The sequence below is a fragment of the Rhinoderma darwinii genome, chromosome 4 (genome assembly GCF_050947455.1).
Source record: "Rhinoderma darwinii isolate aRhiDar2 chromosome 4, aRhiDar2.hap1, whole genome shotgun sequence".
Classification (NCBI taxonomy): domain Eukaryota; kingdom Metazoa; phylum Chordata; class Amphibia; order Anura; family Rhinodermatidae; genus Rhinoderma; species Rhinoderma darwinii.
In genome coordinates, this window is record NC_134690.1 from 138,069,005 (window position 1) to 138,077,632 (window position 8,628).

Here is an 8,628-nt window from a genome sequence, read left to right on the forward strand (position 1 = left end):
GTTTGCAAATGAACATCTGAATGATTCTGAGAGTGATTGGCAGAAGGTGCTGTGGTCAGATGAGACTAAAATTTAGCTCTTTGGCATTAACTCAACTCGCCGTGTTTGGAGGAAGAGAAATGCTGCCTATGACCCAAAGAACACCGTCTCCACTGTCAAGCATGGAGGTGGAAACATTATGTTTTGGGGGTGTTTCTCTGCTAAGGGCACAGGACTACTTCACCGCATCAATGGGAGAATGGATGGAGCCATGTACCGTCAAATCCTGAGTGACAACCTCCTTCCCTCCACCAGGATATTAAAAATGGCTCGCGGATGGGTCTTCCAGTACGACAATGACCCGAAACATACAGCCAAGGCAACAAAGGAGTGGCCCAAAAAGAAGCACATTAAGGTCATGGAGTGGCCTATCCAGTCTCCAGACCTTAATCCCATCAAAAACTTATGGAGGGAGCTGAAGATCCGAGTTGCCAAGCGACAGCCTCGAAATCTTAATGATTTACAGATGAACTGCAAAGAGGAGTGGGCCAAAATTCCATCTAACATGTGTGCAAATCTCAACTACAAAAAACGTCTGACTGCTGTGCTTGCCAACAAGGGTTTTGCCACCAAGTATTAAGTCTTGTTTGCCAAAGGGATCAAATACTTATTTCTCTGTGCACAATGCAAATAAATATATATAATTTTGACAATGTGATTTTATTTTTTTGTTTTTATATAACCTATCTCTCACTGGTAAAATTAACCTAGCCTAAAAATTTTAGACTGTTCATGTCTTTGACAGTGGGCAAACTTACAAAATCAGCAAGGGATCAAATACTTATTTCCTTCACTGTACATGGTGTGTGTGTGTGTGTGTGTGTGTGTGTGTGTGTGTGTGTGTGTGTGTATGTGTCTGAATATGTATACATGCTTTTTGTCTGTCTGTGAATGTGTGTGTAAATATGTGTCTGTATATGTATATATGCTTTGTGTGTGTGTGTGTGTGTGTCTGTATATGTATACATGCTTTGTGTGTGTGTGTGTGTGTGTGTGTGTGTATGTATATGTATACATGCTTTGTGTGTGTGTGTGTGTGTGTGTGTGTGTATATATGTGTCTGTATATGTACACTAGCTTTGTGTCTGTGTGTGTGTGTGTGTGTGTGTGTGTGTGTGTATATGTCTGTATATGTATACATGCCGCGTGTGTGAGTGTGTGTATATATGTCTGTATATGTATACATGCTTTCTGTGTGTGTGTGTATATGTATCTGTGTGTGTCTGTGTGTGTATGTATATGTGCGTCTGTATATGTATGCATGCTTTGTGTCTCTGTGTGTGTGTATGTGTCTGTATATGTATACATGCTTTGTGTGTGTGTGTGTGTGTGTGTGTGTGTATACATGCGTCGAGTGTGTGTGTGTATATATATATGTGTTTGTATATATATATACATGCCGTGTGTGTGTATATATATGTACACATGCCTCGTGTGTGTGTGTGTGTGTGTGTGTGTGTGTGTGTGTGTGTGTGTGTGTGTGTGTGTGTGTGTATATATATATATGTGTATATTTGTCTGTATTTTTAGAGGGCAGCAATAGAGTCCCCCGCACAGGGCGCCATCCAACCAAAGGCCGGCCCTGCGTGATCTTCCCTTGCAGTATATTACCTACTGAGGGCTCTATGGGGGGATTGCAGTCAGTCAGATGCTCAGCCCCCGTACAGTATAATCCCCACCATAGAGCCCTCAGTAGTTAATATTATACTGTAAGGGAGGGGGCCAGAGCATCTGACTGACTGCTGAGAGCTCAATGAGGGTGGATAACTCGCCCCCACAAAGCCATCAGAGTTGGACACTCAGACCCCCCATGCAGTATAGTTTCCCCATAGCATGCTCAGTAGTTATTACAGTGCAAGAGGGGGGTTCTCTGGCGTGTTACACCTTTCCTTTAAAGTGTAACTAAACTTTTAAAAAACTTTTGACACGTCACACTGACATGTCAGAAGTTTTGATCGGTTCCCTACTGATCCCCATCAGATCCCCACTGATCGCTAAAATGAAGCGCCAGAAGTGCTCGGTGAGCTCTGTGCCGCTTCGTTTCTGATTGTATTTTCTCAGATCGGTGTATGGCCTCTAAGACTCACAGCGCTCACCCAAGCACTTCTGCCTCTTCGTTTTATCAATCAGTGGGGGTCCCAGTGCTCGGACGTCCACCTGCCAAAACTTGTTACATGTCAAATGTTTTAAAAAATTTAGTTACACTTTAAAAGAAAGGTGTTATAATTTTTATTAGAGGAGTCCCTGCGTTAGCTTTTTCTGGCGCACAGGACCTCCCAGATGGGCCAGAATTATCTATTAATATTTTTGGCGCATCTCTAGGTCCTGTGCGCCACAATAGAAATTACAGTTCTTTGACCTCTAGTTTCTATTGCGGCACAGGGGAGAAGACAGAAGACTCCTGTGGGTGAGTATAAGTTTTTTTATTTTTCTTATTGCAAATTTTTGTTTTGCAGGTTCCGCTGGACCGTTTGGACTACGTCAAGGATTTGTTGGACTACGTCAATGATTTACACTTCATTTATTTTTTTTTAAATAAAATGGTCAAAGAGGTTTGTGTGGGGGCGTTCTTATTTCAATAAAAAAAAAATATTTGTGTCTGTTTTTTTAATACTTTATTACCACCTTAGTAATGGCAGTTGTCTGATTGTTGACGTCCACTACTAAGGCGGGGCTTAGCGTTAGCCAGTAAAATGGCCGACACTAACCACCCATTATTACATTGGGACCCACCGCCATCAGGGGTGCCGGGAAGAGCCGGGTGCAATCCAGTACTCGATCATCTGTAGTGATGGATGGGCACTGGGGCGGCCTCAGGCGGGTATTATCAGGCTGGGAAGGGACAGAAACCTTTGCCCTTCCCATCCTGGTAATGCTAGGCTGCTGCTATTATGTTTGTAAAGGATCTGCCAGGCACAGCTTCGGGGTTAACGCCCATAGATAATCAGTTTGCACCTGCTTCTATGTCTGTGAGACTGACTCCATCTTCCACCACTCAGGGTGGCAGGCTTAGGAGTGGGAGAACCTATCACAGCCTGGCCAGACGGAGCTAGCTCCCGCCCTCTGTCTATTTATACCTGCCTTTCCTGTTCCTCCTTTGCTTGTGATTCTTCACGTTTGGTTTCCTGGCCCTGCTGCAGCTTCTTGTACGATTGTCCTTGCTTCATACTGACCCCGGCTTGCTGACTACTCTCCTGCTCTGCGTTTGGTACCTCGTACACTCCTGGTTTGACTCGGCTTGTTCACTACTCTCCTGCTCTGCGTTTGGCACCTCGTACTCTCCTGGTTTGACTCGGCTTGTTCACTTCTCTTGTTGCTCACTGTGTTGCCGTGGGCAACTGCCCCTTTCTCCCCCTAGCTCTGTGTACCCTTGTCTGTTTGTCTGTCGTGCACTTATTGAGCGTAGGGACTGTCGCCCAGTTGTACCCTGTCGCCTAGGGCGGGTCGTTGCAAGTAGGCAGGGACTGAGTGGCGGGTAGATTAGGGCTCACTTGTCTGTCTCCCCACCCCCGTCATTACAATGTTGTATCTGGCTGGTTATGAAATATTAGGGGGAACCCACGTAGTTTTTTTCAACAATTTTTTTTTTTTAAAAAAAAAACGACGTGGGGACCTTCCATTTTTCATAACCAGCCAGATACAACACAGCAGCAGCCTGGCATTACCAGGGTGGGAAAACAAAAAACTGTGGTCCTTTTGGGTTTTTGTCCCTCCCGCCCGTATAATACCAGCCTGCAGTCGCTCAGGTACCCGACCATCACTACAGATGGTCGGGTACTGGGTGGTACCCAGCTCTTCCCGGCACTCCTGGTGGCGGTTGGTAATGGGGTAATAATGCGGGGTTACTGTTAGACTTTTTACTGGCTAATGCTAAACCCTGTCTTAATATGGATGCCGTCAAGCAGACAGCGGCCATTACAAAGGCGGTAATATAATCTAAAAAAATAAAGACATAAGATTTTTTTATTTTATTGAAATAAAAACTCCCCCACACAACCCTCTTTCACCATTTTATTTAAAATAAACAACAAAAAATCTTACATTATCGAAGTAGTCCAACTAATCTATGACTTAGTCTAAATGGTCCAGCTGAACATAGCAAAAAAATTAAAGTTAGCAGTATTAAAAATATAAAACCTATATTTTTTTCTCCCCTGCGCCACAATAGAAACTAGAGGTCAAGGAAAAAATGTTTCCCTATGGTGGAGTACAAGAAAGTCTAATTCCCAGGTGGGGCTTTCTTGTACACATCCGGAAACATTCTTCCTTCTGGCAGATGATTTTTCCGTTGACAGGTAGTAGAGTTCAATAGGGGTGGTGTTAGGGGGGGGGGGGAATAGGGTCTGATCATAGCTTGTGTTTTTTCCACCCCTGCCCTAGATTTCAATCCTATATCCGTGCCTGTGCGCAGAATATCACAAGTTCACAACAGAGCTTGCAGAGGAAAAGCGCACACCCCTGCGAACCACGATACAGAGAGCGCGTCTAACGAGCGAGTATGGCTGGCTTTGCAACTCTGCACTTCTCCTCAGCCTCTACGTGTTATTGTATGAGAGGAGGAGGAGAAGGGCGGACTGTGGCCGATAACATTCACAGCTGGTATATATTTATATGTGCGGTATATTAACTGCTGCTATATATGAATCTGTGCGGTATATACACTGCTGGTACATATTTATTTATAGGTTGTGCACAGTTTATTTTTTGCTTTGCTACTGTTCCATATGCTTTTTTTTCTAAATATAAATTTTTGTCTATTGCAGATAAAGGGGTTGTTCCAAGATTAAATGTTATCCCCTGTCTACAGGATAGGACATAACATGCTGATCTGTAGGGGTCCGACCACTGGGACCCCCACTGATAACTAGAACGGTGGTCCCTTGTACTCCTGAGTAACTGGTGTGTGCTTGACCTGCAGCGTCATTATCTCAGGGGTACGAGGGACCCCCACTGATCAGCATGTTATCTCCTATCCTGTAGAGCGGGGATAACCTTTAATCTTGGGATAACCCTTTTAAGGCCTGAACATGCAGTGAATAGTTTTCAGATTATATTACTGGCTCGATGATTACATTCATTCCTAGTCCGGTCTGTGTAGCTTCTGTTTACAAATATTACGGATTGGTTGTACAGATCCAACAGACGTGGACACAAAGAAAGTGCAGCATGCGTTACTATACTGACTGTAAAGAGCCATTAAAGGGGCCCTGACACAAGTTTGAACACTGACATTGTTGTTTCATTTTTGTGTTTGAATTTTGGATACACGTTGCCCTGGTCATTTTACTAGTACTTATAGCTGGGGCTATGTGTATGTATATGTGTATGTATATGTGTCTGTATATGTATACATGCTTTGCGTGTGTGTGTGTGTGTGTGTGTGTGTGTATACATGCGTCGAGTGTGTGTGTGTGTGTATATATATATATATGTGTCTGTATATGTATACATGCCTTGTGTGTGTATATATGTGTCTGTGTATATATATACATGCCGTGTGTGTGTATATATATGTACACATGCCTCGTGTGTGTGTGTATTTTTAGAGGGCAGCAATAGAGTCCCCCGCACGGGGCGCCATCCAACCTAAGGCCGGCCCTGCGTGATCTTCCCTTGCAGTATATTACCTACTGAGGGCTCTATGGGGGATTGCAGTCAGTCAGATGCTCAGCCCCCGTACAGTATAATCCCCACCATAGAGCCCTCAGTAGTTAATATTATACTGTAAAGGAGGGGGCCAGAGCATCTGACTGACTGCTGAGAGCTCAATGAGGGTGGATAACTCGCCCCCACAGAGCCATCAGAGTCGGACACTCAGACCCCCCATGCAGTATAGTTTCCCCATAGCACCCTCAGTAGTTATTACAGTGCAAGAGGGAGGGTCTGACTGCTTCAAATTGTAACGCCTTTCCTTTAAAGTGTAACTAAAATTTTAAGAAACTTTTGACACGTCACACTGACATGTCAGAAGTTTTGATCGGTTCCCTACTGATCCCCATCAGATTCCCACTGATCGCTAAAATGAAGCGCCAGAAGTGTAACTAAACTTTGAAAAAACTTTTGACACGTCACACTGACATGTCAGAAGTTTTGATCGGTTCCCTACTGATCCCCACTGATCGCTAAAATGAAGCGCCAGAAGTACTCGGTGAGCTCTGTGCCGCTTCGTTTCTGATTGTATTTTCTCAGATCGGTTTATGGGCTCAAAAACTCACAGCGCTCACCCAAGCACTTCTTCCTCTTCGTTTTATCAATCAGTGGGTGTCCCAGTGCTCGGACATCCACCGGCCAAAACTTGTGACATGTTAAAAGTTTTAAAAAATTTAGTTACACTTTAAAAGAAAGGTGTTATAATTGTTATTAGAGGAGTCCTTGCGTTAGCTTTTTCTGGCGCATAGGACCTCCCAGATGGGCCAGAATTATCTATTAAAATTTGTTTCTTACTTACGATTTTTTTGTGTGGATGGGGGGTCCATTTCCATTTTCGCCTCAGGCAGCAGAAAAGCTAGAATCGACCCTGCATACAGCCTCCTTGTAGGTAGTGCCACACAGCCCCCTTGTAGCTAGTGCCAGACACCCCCTTGTAGATAGTGCGACTCAGCCTGCTTGTAGATAGCACCCTCTCCCTTACTGTACCTATTACCACTCTAGCACCCTGAAGGAGCAGAATCCCCCTGTGGCCGTGGGATTCCGCTCCTGGATGGAGCGCTTGATGTCTCTGTCCATATATGGACAGTGACATCAAAGGCAACTCCTGAAGCGGAATCCCCATCCACAGCATTGCAGGCGCTGTGACCGGGGATTCCACTCCAGGAGAAGCCCCTGACGTCTCTGTCCATTTATGGACAGTGACATCAGGGGCTTCTCCTGGTGCCGAATCACCGGCCACCACGTTGGCAACGCTGTGGACGGGGATTCTGATTCAGGAGTTGCCCCTGATGTCACTGTCCATTTTTTACTGAACGCACCCCAGCCCCTGCACTCTGCTCTGAGTGGTGGCTCTAGCATCAAGAGACCGCTAGAGCCACCTCTCAGAGCAGAGAGTGGGACTTGTGACTGCGGCGCCAGGGATATTAAGGCTAGATTTCTCGGTCATACAAACTTCATGACCATCACCACACGTCTGATTATACTGCTCTCCGTGTCCTGTATATAATAGCACTGTCAGCAGTTTTGAGGAATCAAAACTGCTGACAGATTCTATTTAGGTCCTGTAAGTTGCGAGGTTGGGCCTTCATAGATCGGACTTGTTTTTCCAGCACATTCCACGTATGCTTAATTGGATTGAGATCTGGGAAATTTTGAGGTCAAGCAGAGATGTAACATGAAGTGCCTCGGCCCTTTATGCAAAATCTGTAACAGGGCCCCCCAACTATGACACAACATTTATAGTACTGGATACCCCATATGGGACAGAGACCTTTTTTTGCCCCCCTCAGACTCCATGGCCTGGTGAGACCGAAACCTCTGCAGCCTCTATAGTTACACCGCTGAGGCCTCTGAAGTCAACTCCTTGAAATCATGTTCCTCAAACCAATCCTGTACAAACCGTGACCCATCTGCGGCTATCCAGCCCCAAACACATGAAGCTGTGATGCACTGTGTTCTGACACCTTTCTGTTCTAGCGAGCATTTTCATGTAACTGGAGAAATGGATGTGCACCCACCATGTTGCCACGGATTCGGCTTTGGGCTATACCCAGGAGTGGAGTCAAATTAACTCCTTGGTCTTCACCCTTTAAAACCTTTACATGGATTTGCAGTATGCTGCGGGGAATTCCTGGGTTACTTCCGAAGGAGTAGTCTCTGTTAGCAACAGCTGACAAAACCCAAGAAACTAAAACAGGAGGACTATGACATTAGGCTTAGTCAGATGGCCAAAGGTCAGAGCAGGCAGAGTTCAGATGCCAACGGAAGATGAGCCGACAGGAATCAGACAATAGATGTGTTCAATATTCAAGCTGGATCAATAGCTAAGGGATGATAAAGAATGAGTACTCTAAAGCATAATTACCTAATTGCTCAGGTTCTGACTGAAAAGGGAACGATCCTAAATAAGTCAGAGAAGACTCACTATTGGCTGGAGAAGCAAAAGATTTGCTGCTCGCTGGCCCTTTAAGAAGCTGGAGTCAGCGTGCACAGAAGAGGATAGAGCAGGAGAGCAGCAGCAGTGGTAAGCGAGCCGCTGAGTGGAGGGAGCCGGCACCAGACAGTGGCGGGGGAGAATGAGCTGTTGGCCTGAGACAGCCAGATCAGGACAGCGGCGGGAGCAAGAAGCATTAACTTTTTCAGCAATTTGTGCTACAGTAGCTCTAATGTGGGATTAGACCAGATGGGCTAGCCTTCGCTCCCCACGCACATCAGTGAGCCCTGGGTTCCCATGACCGTGTCGTTGGTTCACCTTTTTCAGAGCATTTTTGGTAGGTACTAACCACTGCATACCTGGAACACCCCACAAGACCTGCCGTTTTGGAGATGCTATGACCTAGTCGTCTAGCCATCACAATTTGGCCCTTGTCAAAGTCGCTCAGATCCTTACACTTGCCCATTTTTCCTGCTTCATTGACATCAACTTCAAGAACTGACTGT